The following is a 16,032-nucleotide window of genomic DNA, read 5'->3' as shown; positions in this document are numbered from 1 at the left end:
TTAACAAATATGAAGTAACCATTCTTATCCTTCCTTATTTTTATTGGTTTAAAGCCTATTGTATCTGCAAATAGAATTGGAACACCTGCTTCTTTCCGATGTCCTTTTGCCTCAAATATGAATGACCATCCTTTCACCCTGAGTCTATATTTGTCTTTTAAGGTAAAATGTGATTCTTGTATGCAGCAAAAATCTGGCCTGAGTTTTTTTATCCAGTCATCCAAACTGTGCCTCTTTAGAGGACAGTTTAAGCCATTCACATTAATGGAGAATATTGATAAGTCTGGAAATATTTTGGGTATCGAGTTTTTCGAAAGTCTTGTGGACATATTTAATTTTTTCACCACTGTGGAAGTTGGAGTTTGATCAAAAGTTTCAGAGTGAGCTTATTTTTGTGGTAGAGGATTGGGCTGATCATTATGGAGGATAGGACTGAGAATATCTTGAAGAGCTGGTTTGGTTATGGCAAATTTCTTTAATATGTGAATCTCATTAAAGTATTTAATTTCTCCATCATAAATGAAACTCAGTTTAGCTGGATACAGAAACCGGGGTTGAAAGTTATTTGTTTTAGGAGATTAAAAGTCAATGATCACCCTCTTCTGGCTTGAAAAGTTTCAGCAGAGTGATCTGCAGTCATTCTAATATTCTTCCCTTTGTGGGTAATTTTTTTCTTACTTCTGGCTGCTTTCAGAATTTTCTCCTTCATATTAACTTTAGTGAAGTTAATTATGATGTGCCTGGGGGATGTCTTATTTGGGTTGAGTCGTGCTGGGGTTCTGAAACTGTCTGCTTTCTAAATTTCAGAATCTCTTGGCATGTCTGGAAAATTCTCCTTCATAATTTATGGAGAAGGGCCTCTGTGCCTTGCGAAGCCACTTCATTGTTTTCAGGGATTCCAATGACCCGGATATTAGCCTTTTTCGAATTATCCCACAGCTCTCAGAGAACATGATCTGTTTTTGCTCTCCATTTCTCTTCCCCTTTGAGAGTTTAGGACCGTTCAAAAGCTTTGTCTTCAATGTCAGAAATCCTTTCTTCTGCTTGGTCCACTCTGTTACTGAGTGATTCTCCTGTATTTTTCGGACCTTGGAGGACTGCAAATTCTTGCTTCAATGTGTCAAAATCTTTGGTGGTTTTGTCTTTAAATTCGTTGAATTCTTGAGACAACTTTTGAATTTTTCCTCAAATTTCTAATTCCCATTTTTGAATTGCTCCTCGAATTTCTAATTCCAATTTTTCCTCCATTCTAGTAATCTTGTTTGCAATCCAAATTCTGAATTTGTTTTTTGACATCTCAGCTATCTGTTTATGAATGGGATATTCAGTTACATCTGCCATATCTTTCCTTGGGGTGGTTGATCTATTCTGGTTATTCATGTTACCAGAGTTTTTCTGCTGATTCCACCTCATGATTATTTTACACCATTTGACTTTTCCTCTGGAGCTTTGCCAAGGACCCGTACATGCTATAGCCTGAGAAACTGTGGACCAGTTTGGTTTGGTGGGGCTAAGTGTCCCTGTCTTGTTTTCAACTGGTCTCTGTCTGACCCTAGTGAAACAGTTACTCTGGGTTGAAGTCTCAGCTATGGAGAAATACCAGCAATTAAGTCACCCTGCCCCCCACAGGCAACAATTGGAAAACACAAATCAAACCTTCCTCCCACCTCACACCCAGGGCACCACTTGGATAGACCTCGGGTGATTGGCTGAGTTAAAAAGGTCCAAATCAATTGTCTCAGTCTGCACCTGTCTCAGGTGGAAGAGTTTAAAAGGTCTCTGGCAAGTAGAACTCAGGGGTCTGCTGACAACTCAAATATGACTTGTTCCTGTGCTCCGTGAGGTCAGGGGGACCCATGCAGCAAATAGATTAGTCTGGGAGGATTGATGCCTCCTTCCCCACCTTGCACCTCTGTCAACCCCAGTCAATTATAACCCCATAGGGCTGTGACTCAGTTGCCTCCAATAAGCAGATACTCCAGGAGTTTGCACCTGCGTGAATCACAAGGACATCTATGTGTCCTCAGCCAGGCTGCTGCTCTCTGCCTCTCTCCAGCAGGAGGAGGTGAGGCCTGACAACCTCGGGTGCTTGATGGAGGCTGTGGGGGAGGGTGTTCACTCAATTCCAGCCCCGCCCCTGATTGATGCTGCTGACTGAACAGAACAACTTTGCAGAATTTGTTTCTGTCCCTGCTAAATTCCCCTGCAAAAGAGAAGTTATTTTGAGTTCACAGAACCTGCGCCTCAGGCCCTATCTTTGCTGTTGCCTGGTAGTTTGTATTTGCAACATGGTTAGCTGTCAGTTCTAGCCTCCTTCCATCCTTTGTTTAGGCCGATGATCCCCTGGGGGCCGGGTGCATCTTAGGCTCAGTAAATCAGTCCTCTGGGTCAGCCCCACCCTGGAAGTCAGCAGGCACTGCACATGCATTTTCTAGTACCTGCGCTCCACCAGGCCGGTACCGCCTCAGGCAAACCCTTTACTCACGGGGCCTGTGGTTAGCCAGTGGTTGTCACCTGAGAATATGCCTGGCCTCCTCTGGGTTGAAGGAAGCCAGGGGTGAGAGACAGACAGACAGAGAGACAGAGATACAGAAGGTGTGACTCCAGAATATCCAGGGGTGAGCCCTATTTTTGGCAAAAATGGCTGCTGCTCTGTGCCTCGGGGTACCGCTGTTTCAGTGTGGTTCCCTCTCAGCTGACTGTCCTCTCTTCACTCCCGGGCCACAGAATCAGCACTGACCAGGTGCGGTCCAGGCCCTGTCCACAACCCTCAAGAAATCACCCATGAATCTGGACTCCTGGGGGACAGGCCTCCAGACCTCAGAGTGAGAGTGGAGGGGAGTGCTGGGAGCTCAGAATTGCAGGTAGAGAATATATACAGTTTTACAAAGTTTTTTGCCTGGCAGGAGAGTGCCATGGCACCCTAGTAGGGGAAGTAGGTCCAGTTTTTAGAGGGTCTCTCCTGTGGAGTATAATGGGAGGACTTTAGAACTCTTCTCATTTGTTTATGGGGTACTCCGAGCTGTTCTCATGGGGGAGGGGACTCCCGTCCGCTTGGTGATGGATTTTGTACCTTTTGTTTGATTCCTTGGGGTCACAGCTCACCTCAGCAGGGTTGATATCTGTTCTTCAACCTTCTCTCTTGGTGCAGCTCTAATCCACCACTTGATAAATTTCTGTCCTTTTACTCTCCTTCTGGACAGGAGCCTCTGTGGAAAGCTGGCTTCAGTCAGCCATCCTGTCTCCACCCCCCTCTTTTATTATTTTAAATAAATTATTATGTTTTCTTTTTCTTAAAATTGATTTGCTTGAGAAACTGCCTGAAATTTCTACCTAACCTCCACTTTTCATGATTTTCCCTTTGTATGGAAGATATGTGGATACATATTTGTGAAATATATCTCATCCTTCTCTAATCTCACATTGTCCTGTGGTGGAAACACTTCCAAGGCACAAACTATTCAGGAAAGGATTGTAAGTCTCAGCATCTTACCACAGCACTTGAATCCTACAGAGTTCACATGATTAAAATGCTCGGCTTCCAAAGCATTTTCTGTTTGAACAGACTCACAACATCTGGGGCAGAAGTGATTCTTTCCACCTGCCACTTTTAAATGAGGGGTGCTCCTGGCGAGGCTGACTACATGATTTACAGGGTCCAGTGTCAACTGGAAATAAGGGTCCTTTGTTCAAAAATCAGGGCAAAATGCCATTAAAGCTACTGAAGTATAAAGCTCTTTTATTTTTTTCTTTTTCTTCTTTTCTCTCTTATCACAGTGCTTTTAATTTGCTATTTCCTTACTAAGTAAAGAAAAATTAGAGGTGAAAATTGTTAATATGAATCTTATCATTCATCTTAATACTGTGTAGTTTTAGTTTTCTTTCTTTCTTTCTTTTTTTTTTTTTTTTGAGACGAAGTCTCACTTTGTCACCCTGGGTAGAGGGCCATGGAGTCATAGGTCACAGCAATCTCATTCTCTCAGGCTCAAGCAATCCTCCTGCCTCAGCCTCCCAAGTATCTGGGACTACAGGCACCCATCACAACTTGGGGCTAGTTTTTCTGGGTTTTGTAGGAATGAGGTCTTACTCTTGCTCAGGCTGGTCTTGAACTCCTGAGCTCAGGTGATCCACCCATCTCAGCTTCCCAGAGTTGTAGAATTCCAGGTGTGAGCCATTGTGCCAGCCACAGTCCTGTTTTCGATGCAAATATAACTTACATGGAATCAAGAAAACTGTACAATTTGAGTTCATAGCTTAAACATGCATATGTATTTCTTACTGGAACAGTGGAAATGTTCATGCACCCACTGAATTGTTTCATTTCACTTCTTGGTACGCGTCTATTCTACCAACATGCTATACTTTCTGCTCATGGATGAGTCAGGAGGAACAGGGAGGAAAAGGGAGTGATGGGCCACCCCATCTTTCACTTTCCTTCACTGTCATTGTTTTCAGTGCAGTTGTTGGCATATGAAGGGAGGTAATAAGAGCAAGAAAGAATATAATACTGCTCTTGGCTGTTTATATGTCTTAGGATGCAATTATCTATTTATTTATTTATTTATTTTTGGCCAGGGCTGGGCTTGAACCTGCCACCTCAGTATACAGGGCTGGAGCCCTACTCCTTTGAGGCACAGGTACTGCCCTTATCTTTTTCTGTCTTCTAAGCAAGTTACAGTTCTAACAGAAAGCCTGGGCTTCCGCCCACCCTCACCCCCGAGTTAGTTCCAGTGCTCACACCCTCACCTTGTATTTGAGGCTTCAGGGCTTGCTGAACTATCATACAATACGGGGCCGCTGGAATTCTCTGCTCAAGGAACAGTGCTACATTTGTGTGTATATGCAAATAGGGTGAGGAGGAACGACATATTTTATCATGTAAGTATGACCTCCATTGTCACATTGACTTTCACTCACAAAACACATTATTAAGAATTTCAGGATGACAATAGGAACATTAAACCAAGCACTGAGTCCTTCTGAGTGTGGAGCCCTGTGTGACTACACTGTCACCTGCACAGGAAGCTGGCCCTGGCTCCTGCCATCTGATAGAGGCTAGGGATACTCCAAACCTCTACAGTACATGGGGCAGTGCCTGACATTAGACACTGCAGGAAAGGTTAGTATTCTGTCTCAGCAGGGCATGTGAGGTCAGCGCAAAAGGCCACTTCTTTCCTCTGGAGTAGAATTGTTCCCAGAGTGGGGTCTGCTCTGTGTTCCTCAATGTCATGTTCACGCCGTCGGAGACAGCCACCGTCTGCTTTTTGAGGGACTGTTTACTCTGTAAAGCCAGGCACCTCATTTGCTCTGTTTGCTGTTGAGGCCAGACAAGGTGGCCCAGTTTTCCAAAATGGACCTTGACAGCTCCTACCTGTTCTCAGTGGACCTCAGGTCCCTATAGCACTGGCCCCTTGAAAGGAATCCCACAGCCACTGCCTTTCCCTTCGGGTGGGACATGGGGAAATGCAGCCTTCCAAAGGTTGGACCTCGCCAGCAGTGGTCCTCATGACTGTCCTACCCAGATGGGCCATTTCCAACCTCATAGTCCACCACACTATTGCAACTTCCTGGCATGATTAAAAGTTGTTTTTTTTTTGTTTGTTTGTTTTTGAGATAGAATCTCACTCTATTGCCCTGAGGGTGTGCGGTGGCATCACAGCTCATGACAACTTTAAACTCTTGGGCTCAGGAGATCCCCTTGCCTCGGCCTCCCTTGCTGCTGTGATTACAGGTGCCAGCCATCATACCCAGGTAGTTTTTCTATTTTTAGTAGAAATCTGGTCTTGCTTTTGCTCAGGCTTATCTCAAACATCTAAGCTTAAGCAGTCCACCTGCCTAAGCCTCCCAGAGTGCTAGGATTATCAGCGTGAGCCACCAGGCCTGGCTTGTTTGAAAGTTTTAACAGAGGGTGTTCATGGTGTAGGTGGCTAGGAAACCTAGGATAGGGGCAAAGAGCAGGCAAAGAATGAAAGTGGGGCAGTGTGGGGGAGGGCAGTGAGGCAAGGGTTCAGTATCTTCCTTAGATTTTTGTACTCCTGTGTGCCAGAAGGAGTGCCGGGATGAGCGACAAAAAATCCCAGCCAGCCCAGTTAATTCCCCACCCATATTTTGGGCTGCAATTCCATTTCTTGGTCTCCAACCATGCATAGCAGATGGTGGAGGGGGGAGTGATGCTGAAGAAGGCCCAGGCCAGAGAAGTGTTTTCGTAGCATTTAGTGCTGCTGGCACCGGCCGTGCAGTAAAGAGTTTAGGGGTGCCCTGGTGGTGGTACTGGGCCACGTGGAAGGTTGGGAATACTATTAGATGTTAACTCCCATTCCAACCAAGCCTGGCTTCTTGGGGCTGAGCTCCATAGAACTCACTGCATGAGGGGCCTTGGCTGATGAGCGATGTCTCTCGTGGTCTCAGGCAGAGAGGGTGGCTGCACACGCATGTTGTGTATTTGCTGCCTTTGCCATGAATTGCACCCAATTTTCTTTTTTTTTTTTTTTTAGTTTTTGGCCGGGGCTGGGTTTGAACTTGCCACCTCAGGCATATGGGGCTGGCGCCTACTCCTCTGAGCCACAGGCTTTTCCAATATTTTCTTAGGCAATTTTTCAAAACTACAGTACAGCTGAGAGAATTATACATTGATCACCCATATGTTCTTAGGGAGGCCACAAGTTTTGCTCCCCTCATCACAATGACCCCAGATTCCTGTAGGGAGTTTTATAAACAGGGGAGCCATTCCTCTGGCCCCCTGATGTGAGCACACTGCACACACACACACACACACACACACACACAGACTTCTTGAGCTGGTTAATTGTATGTGCCAACTTGGCTAGGCTGTAGTGTCTAGATGTTTAGTCAAACATGCTTAGAAATTGCTGTGAAGGTGTTTTTCAGATGTGATTAACATTTGAGTCAGTAGACTTTGTGTAAAGCAGTTGTTACCCTGTGAGTGAGTCTCATCTAATCAGTTGAAGGCCTGAAGAGCAAAGACTGAAGATTCCCCACACAGCCTGTAACGGAGGAAAGCTGCATGATTTTCCAACTCGCTGCCCTGAGAAACCTGGACACAAGACAGCAGCAGTAACTATTCTCTGGATCTCCAACCCGCCGGTTTTCCCTGGAGATCATGGACTTGTGAGCCTCTATAATTGTAAGAACTAATTCCTTCGAACAGATCTCTATCTGCAGACACCCAGTTGATTCTGTGTCTCTGGTGAACCTAGACTTGGGTCTCTTATGTAGAATTCCACACCCACCACCCGCTTGCCTTTTTAAAGAATTATCTCATGTAAGGAGGCATATCTTCCACATGCCTAGTTTCTAGGGAGTCTAGGTTAGAAGCAAGATCCATAAAGAAGGGTTCATGTTAGCACAAAGATACAAAAAAACTGTAATCGACTTCAAGAGAAAGGAACATTTAAGAACAATATTATGAGATATAGAAAGGGTGGTGCTACAGAGTCTCAGGCTTGAGTTTTGGATTTGGGCTGCGATCCACAGCTTTGTGGCTATGTGACCTTTGGAAGAGCATCTAATCTTTCTGAGCTCCAGTTTTCCTTCTCTGTAAAACAGGGGGAATAATGTCCAGTTCCTCTACAGGTAGTAGATAGTGTGCATGCTCACTTTGGCTCTTTGGGTTATGAAAAAAGATCGCATTTGAGCTATGGCAAAATAATGCGGTGGTTAAGTTATTCGTTATTGATTCTTCCCCTTGCTCTGCTGACTAGGTTCTCTTCTAGCCTCCTCTCTTTACTTCACCTAACCCTGCTTTCAGATTGTTCATTCATACCAAGATCGGTGACAAATAGAAGCACATGTCGTTACCCTTTTGGTAATAGGGCTTAAGAATAAGCAAAAGTAGCAATGTTCAGGCTGTAACAGAATGCAGGTGAAGTTTTGTTCAGTTGGGCTTGAGGGCAGGGAAAGGCAATGATGGCTGCTTCCATATTTAGCCCAAGCACGTGGTCCTACCTTCCTGACTGAACATAGGGTAAGAAAATAGCCAGCTCTCGATAAAGGTTAGCTAGAAACAGTAGCAGTAGTAGCACTAATTTATTGCAAAGATTGACATGGAGCACTCGAGTTGAGGTGAAAGGAAGGAAAAAGCCAGGTGGGAAGGTAAACATGGTGTGTATTGTGTCACCAACTAGACTGTGGAATAAGTTTGCACTGATTCGTCGAAAGTAAAACAGTTAAGGTAGGGCCAGGACAGTAAACCATCACTAAGCACTGTTATACAGTTATTATTACCACTGTTTAGTAATGGTTTACGAATGTCTGCCCCATAAAACATTACCTTTGATATAAAGGTGACTGTTTTAAGCCCTGGCACCTGGCAGGGATGATATTACCTGGTATTTCTGCAAAGTTAACCATATGATGTGGTAAGCATTGATACTTGCTTGGACAAACTCCTCCTGGATTTTGTTCTGATATCTTTCACCCATGTGATGCAGGCGGATGTTAATTAGTTTGTGATAAAATGAAGGTTCTATTCCCATTGCCAGAGGTGGCCATAAGATCAAAGAAAGGTATGAAAAGAAGCCACTGGTTGGAATGTGTGTGCAGAAGGGACGGTTCACATTTTGCCATTTTTTACCCATCTGGAGTGAGAGATTGAATAATTTATAAAAAGACATTTATCAGATTTTGTCATTATCCTTCTCTGCTCACTTGAACGGCCATCTCTTCTGTATATCAAATACCAGAATGCTTTTTAACCTGTGCCATTTATCCATCTGTCTGTGTTGGTGCTAACGTTGCACTGTGTTAATTATCATGTTATTTTTTAAATGTTTGAGTAGGAAGAGTGAAAAATCAAGTGTAATGTGCTGTGTGTATCATTTAATTCTCTTAGAGTAGGGGGGATTCTTTAATAATTAGCACATCTATGTACATTCGCATAGCACATTACTAGTCACTGTCACCTAAGCCAACCATGTGCAAGGCTTTGCAGATGGTGAGAAACGTTATGGAACATGTGACTTTAGGAGCAGAAACATATTTAAAAGAGGTGTCTACAACCAATTCAAAAGGAAACAGATGCTCTCATGTTTTTATGAACTCTGGTTTGGAGCTACTCAAGATGCTTACTGTGATGCACATTCTTGCAACCTTAAATCATGGTCTGTCACCTTCCAAGGAAACAGTTTCAAACATCATATTGAGCGACAGTGAAATAAGAACTAAGTCAGGTTCTGACTTTCTTTTTTTCTCCATGTTGTGCAGACTGTCATATCTGAAATTGATTTTTATCAACAAATTTTGTCTTTTCTGTAGGTTTATCATTGAGATGTGGTTTAAAGATGGATCTTATTCCGTGAAGTATGTGGAAATATCATGGTGACTCTGAGAATTAGATTGTCTGCTTTTGGACAAAAAAAAGATGCCTTATTCTATGAAATAGCACTGGTTGCTGGTCTGGGTCCTTGCGTGGGGGAGGAGAGAGAGGGAGAGGGAGCATTGCAGAACCATTTTGTGTGTCTCCTGGGCAAAACGAGAGTCAAAAAGTTGGCAACTCACTTGTGCCCAGTCAAATTTATTAATTCAGAACAATAAAAACTCTAGCATTTTATCATGCCAACACAGAAACCCCCTCAAATCATAAGACTCAAGCATCTTAATTTCTACCACTTGTCAGTAATACAGCAATAAATTGAATGGGAGGAAGGGTTCTACATAGACGACAATGTGACATTTCAGGCATTTATAATTGGATATCTAGTTCAGGGAACTTTCTCACTAATGGATGTTCATAGTCTTTGTGGATAATGTCTACATTTTAATTATGTTGCTAGAAATCAAATAGTTTAAAAGTCACGAAAATAATAGTTTCCCACAAGCATTGCATAGCACATTTTAGAACGTTGACTATCAGAAGCACTTTCCTTTCTTGACAAGGAAGATTGAACCCAAACATGCCAAGTGACACGTCAAAGTCCCTTGGTGGGTGGGTAGTGGGGCTGGCTGCAGATCCAGACCTTCACACCCGACAGGCCAGTGTGGGTCCCGCCATAACGGGGACTGTGAACTGCTTTCCACTGGTGTCAACGGCAAAGGCCACTTGGAGAACTGTGTGAAGCACACGGAGGTTACAGCCACACCCACTATTTTTTTTCCTTTTATTAAGTCATATACACATAGATCGTGAATACATTTATGCTTTTGTGGGGTACAACCCACTTTTAACAAGCAGCATGCTGGGCCACCAGTGTCTGCCTTAGAGAGAGTGGGGGTGTAGGAGGTCTGCCATATTACCCCTTCTTTTTACTTTGAGACAAAAGTTTCTAGGTGTTCCTTACTTCTCTGTGAAGGAGTTCCCACAGGCCATGTTTGGTGAGTGACTGAAGGTCCTTGTCACAGGCAGCCCCCAGATTACGAACAAGATGGGTTCTGTAGGTTTGTTCTTAAGCTGCACTTGTACGCAAGTTGGAACAGGTACATTTACCTGTAATAGCTTCCATTTGTAAGTGTGAGTCTTACATAAGTCAGATGTATGTAACTCGGGGGCTGCCTGTACCTGATTTTAGGAGAGCACATGAAGGTAGAGTGATGCTCAGATGAGATTCCTGATCATCCTGTCTTTGCAAACTCTCAGCTGTTCTCTGCCTGGAAACTGAGTGTGGCACAAGAACCCCGTTATTCTCATGCTGCTTTTGTGGGCTTGAAGCCAGAGAGGAGGTGAGTGCAGGGCCAGTGAGTGCTGCCTTGCCATTGCTGTTCTTTCTCACACCTACCATCATTTCCTACCACCCCCGAAGTTTTGACAGGCAGACCTTGTCACCCCACAGTTAAGAGGCAACCTGGGATACGGCCAGCAGCTGATGGATCATTTCATCTGCTTTATTAGCTACCAAGTATAGTCCTGGATGATATCTGCCCTCCACAAGCAGAACTCACAGGTTGAAACTTTCCAATAGAATGTTTTTCTGGTTCATCTTTCTCTTTTAATTTCTCTTGTACCAATCCATATTTCCTCAGTTAGGTTTTATGTTCTAGAACCTATTTGGCTGGCAGATTGGCATCAATGTAAGAGGGATGCTAGCTGTGCATGGCAGGACATGAATGATGGGTTGAAATCATTCAATTAATGGTCCAGAACAGAGGAAAAACTTCAGAGAGGGAAGTATTGCTTACGAATTTTATCATCAGACATAATTGAATAAAAATTAGTGGCTCGTACTCCCAACTCTTTAATATTGATTTAAAAAACCCAGTGAAGTGACAATTTCCCTTACCCATCACCACTGGTCATGCACCATCTGCACTGATGTATTTTATGTTATATGGCTGTGATATAAATGTTGAGCTGTCCTCTGTGTAGAGGACAACACTAGTGTACTATGTTTTACTTGTAAGGCAGGTGCCATAGATGTTTTCAGATGTTGTGATGATTTTTTGTTAGGCTATTGACCTCCAATCAATTCTTCCCTATGACAATTGGGCTATACACTGAGGACAGCTTAGGTGACTGAGCCATGCTCTGCACCTGTATTTCTGAAAGAGACTCAGACCTCTGGCTCATTCCAGATTGTAGGTACAACCTTAGTCTTTTTAACCCTATAAACACCAGCTGAGTTCATTGAGCCAGAGATAATGGAGCAGAAATTAAATAATTTCCAAAGGTAATTTGCTTTTCAGTGAATGAGAAATTGTATCAATAAAATAAATACACAATGGTCACATATCTGCAATCCACCCATAGCTCTACATTGTGTTAACCTTACCTGAAATCACAAGAAGTGTTACTTACTCTTTTACTTCACTTTGCAATACAAAAAAGAAAGCACTAATAAGTATATTTTTCATCTTTTATCCTCTTGCTATGAATGAATTTATTTATCCCTCTAGAGTAACATGATTTTATATAAAACCATTTCTTCTTGCATCTTAGATTCAAATATGAGTGGGTTTTTTTTTCACTACATATACTTTTCTCATCTTGCTTTAGAGATTTTTCTGTACTCGGTTGGAGAATATTTTCCAAATGCAGGTGCAATATCCGTCTATAATATATACTCAGATGTGTAATCGTCTTTTTAGTTCATCTGATAGAATTATGCCCTGCCTCTAGTTTTCTGCCCTCCCCCTAGTTTTCTAAAAAGGCATCATTGTTGTACTATTGCATTTTTAAAATAAACTGCCCAGTACATTATGTAATTCACATAAGTATACCAGATGGATTCAAAAGATATGGAGTCATATTGTTCAGCCTTCTGAACACACATGTTGATAGCATCATTTGCCAGCATTTCTTTTTTATCATTCAAAAATGTTATATTTCTTTTCACATGGTAATGCTTCATGAAACTTGGAAGTATGTCTTCTAATTTTTTACTTCTTGGAAGCTGTTTTATTTGAGTCTTATTATCACTAATTATTAAAATAAATTGCTTGAAGGCTTCCAAGAAAACAATGTGACTTTAACATACAAAGAATTTAATGCATATATGAGAGAACATTTCTCCATAAATAAAAGCTTCTAAATTGAGGGTGTTTCTGGCCAATACTACTTTTTTGGGTTCACAATAAAATAGGGTTTGAATATTTTCTTCTTGATTTATTCCTATCTCTCAATGATCAAAAAATTATTACAGAAGATATCCTATTTTCCCTTAAAAAAATTGTTTCTTATGTTGTCTGTGAAACTGAGTGCTTTGAAAATTTTAACTGTAATTAAAGAGGGAATGCCTAGAAATGCTGCTAACTTCATAACCCTGGTTTGAGACTTGGAGATGGGGTAGATGAAGTAACAGCCAGAATTTTGAAATTAATGATTAACACCTTCTTGGAGATTAATGGTTGATTTGTGTTTCCCCCAGTACAGTAAAGATTGAGTAATTAGCTGATTAAGTAAACAGAAAAATCAAACTCTGCACTTTGGGGCTTGAACCATCTACTTTGTTGTCCCCATTGATTAAATAAACTGTAAAATGATCACTTACCCACTGAATTTCCTCATGCTCTGTGGGTACACTGAAGTTAAGCATTAAATAACAGGGTGGCCCATCTGAAACCTGCGCTCAAAGTACCTGCCGCCCTGGCGAATATGTAAATTCCAGAGCCACATCCCAAACCAATCAGAATCTCTGTGGGTGGAGCCTGAGGATCCTCACTGTGACCATCAATCCTGGCTGTTCTTAACAGATACCAGGTTTTGAGAACCACAAAGCAACCAGAAGCTCCATGACCAGCCTGTTCCCTAGATCTGACTTTTCCTGTAACTGGTCACCCTCTTTATCACTTTTCCCTTTGTTCTCTGCTTTCCACTGACTCTGCCAGGGCCGGGCAAGTTCTTTCCTCTTTATGCCCTTGCTCATGTTCATTTTTATTTTTTTCTAAAGAGAAATCTACAAAACAAAAATTTGTAACTCACAGTAGGTTTTGAAATAAGCCCAGCAGCCTTAGCTGATATATATGCAATATTGTGTATATATATATATATATATGTAAAATAATCACACTCAATTCTCCATGAAGTTTGAATATTTATTGCACAGTTTTATCCTCATTTTCAACCTATGAAATATACCTGGGTAGGTATTTCTATTGTGATTTGAAAGGTGAGTTAAACTAGCCCAGGGAGCTAAAAGGCTTGCTAATAGGACCAGAAAGTCTATGGCTTCCATGAACATTTTGAGGACCCAGAAGTGTGGATTATCTTAATATTCTCAATGCCAAGCATGTTGCCTGGCTTATAGGAGATGCTCAAAAGTGTCTGAATCCCTCCATGTATTGTTTTTTCATCTGACAGGTTCACCTCTTCAGAGCAAAGGCCTGAAGCAGTGAGGCGTCGAACTGTTCTGAATCTTTACACAGGAGACCAAAGAGCATGATTCACCTTTCCCAGCTCTGGGTTCCTGATTTCTGGGGTTGTTTTCTAAGAGAATAGGCCAAGTGAGGTAATGTGGCTGCATAATTACGTAATTTTTTATTTTCACTGACTTTCACCTGAGTCCTTATAATGTCTTTAAATGTGTAGACACAAATTAGTCCTTTTATACACAAATCTCCTTCTCTTATCAATTATAACATTATGTTTTCTCTGGCCTGTGGTTCAAACCCCTCCTAAAGCTCTCTAGACCTTGAAGAGCCCCATCTCTTATTCCTATTCCCTTCATTTGCATATGGCTATTCTCATTATGAACTTTTTTTCTAGAAACTGGAGCCTTTAGCTAAAGAAACTACCAGTGCTGGTAAGAGCAGATAGCTCTGAAAACTCTCTTGGATTCCTGCTGGGTTTCTGGCTACTATCACTCTTGTGGTTAAAAGAATATCAACCAAGCCACAGTTCTATCTGCTTTCTGGCCCTGTTTGTCTGCCGTGAAGTCTGGCTTGCTTTTCCAGGTACAGCAAAACTTCACAATTTCTTCAGAGTTTACTTCTGATATTTTCACTTCACCCTGCATTCTAGAGCCTGCTCTGATTAGTTCATCTGTTCAACAACAACAAAAACGAAAGGCTTGTTTTCTTTTTAATGCAATAAATAAAAACTTTCATTTTATCCCCCCACCCCCAGGCTGTGCCTTTCCCAAGCTAATTTTATTTGCACTTTCTGCCAAAAATCACACTCGGCTTGTCCTCAAAACTGTCAAATGCTAAGATTTTGATGTGGAAGAGAGAATACTGTCTGCAAATGAGGACATCTGACACAACATGTAATATTACTCTGGACAAAACAAATGGCCTTCTTTGGGCTTTAAAGTCTTTGTAAAATGAGGAATTGGAATAGATGTTCTCTAAAGCATTTCTGCTCTTCATTCCCAAGACTCTTCTAGTTCCCTCATCTCAAACTAAAAGAAGATATGCAGCATTCCAAATTCTGCTAACACCCTTATGCAAAATTATCCCAACTTATTATTGAAAGAGTATATCTTTATTAAAATGACTTTTTACTAAATATTAGGTCAGTGTTTTTCAACTTATTTTTTTTTAACCTCAAGGCACACTTGAACCTATAGTTAAACTTCCATAATAAACACTTAAGTTATGTTGATAAAAAAAAGTAAAAAAAGGAATATACTTACTGTGCTTTGAACTTCTTTTGAAAGTAATTTGATTAATGATCTTTAAAAATTTGGGGGCACACCTAAAGTCCTGTTGTGCATACCAGGGTACAGTAGCACACTGGTTGAAAATCACTACTTTAGGCAAAAAAAAAAAAAAAAAATATATATATATATATATAGCAAAGCTATCAGCAATGTATTAGAAGAATAATACATTGTAACTGACTGAGTTTATCCAAAGGATGAAAGATTGGTTAACATTAGAAAAATGACCAATGTACTTTGCAATATTATTAAATAATAAATTCAGTGAGAATAAATAATAAGTTTTTCTTAATGGGCATGGGGAAGTATTTGAAAAAGTATTTTATATATTAAGATACATGTATATTTTTAACTTGATTCCCATAGTGATTCCATGAATCAAATTCAATAGTAAATTTCCTTCTAGTTATAATGAATATATTTCCAAAACCGTATATGGGTTTTAGAACAAATAGACCAGTAATAATCAGTAAGGATTCAGAATTTTCTTTCTTTCCTTTCTTTCTTTCTTTCTTTCTTTATTTCTTTCTTTCTTTTTCTTTTGAGACAGAGTCTCATTATGTCACTCCTTGGTAGAGTGCTGTGGACTCACAGCTCACAGCAACCTCAAACTCTTGGGCTCAAGCGATTCTCTTGCTTCAGCCTTCCAAGTAGCTGGGACTATAGGCACCCACCAGAATGCCCTGCGTAGCTAGTTTTTCTCTATTTTTAGTAGAAATGGGGCTCTTGCTTTTGCTAAGGCTGATCTCAAACTCCTGAGCTCAGCCTCCCCCAGTGCTAGGATTACAGACGTGAGCCACCACGCCTGGCAAGGATTCAAAATATTGAAAACATGAAGGAATTTAACAAAATGGATTTATGTAAAACAAGATACTCATGAACTTATGAATATAAATTGTTTACAAGCACACATGGAAAATTTATAAAAACAGACCACGTAAATAATAAAAAAATTCAAAGCATTAAAATCATATAATATTTCTTT

General features: G+C 41.2%; 1 non-coding gene across 1 annotated transcript; it reads right to left on the bottom strand.

Annotated features, from left to right (window-relative positions):
• Positions 1-6,628: 6,628 nt before the first annotated feature.
• Positions 6,629-6,757, bottom strand: LOC128585269 (small nucleolar RNA SNORA11). The gene has a single exon (XR_008379989.1). It is a non-coding gene; the product is annotated as a small nucleolar RNA SNORA11 (small nucleolar RNA).
• Positions 6,758-16,032: the final 9,275 nt, after the last annotated feature.

The sequence above is a fragment of the Nycticebus coucang genome, chromosome 4 (genome assembly GCF_027406575.1).
Source record: "Nycticebus coucang isolate mNycCou1 chromosome 4, mNycCou1.pri, whole genome shotgun sequence".
In the NCBI taxonomy this organism is placed as follows: Eukaryota; Metazoa; Chordata; class Mammalia; order Primates; family Lorisidae; genus Nycticebus; species Nycticebus coucang.
Note: the sequence above shows the minus strand (reverse complement) of the source record. Positions and strands in the feature narration are given on the sequence as shown.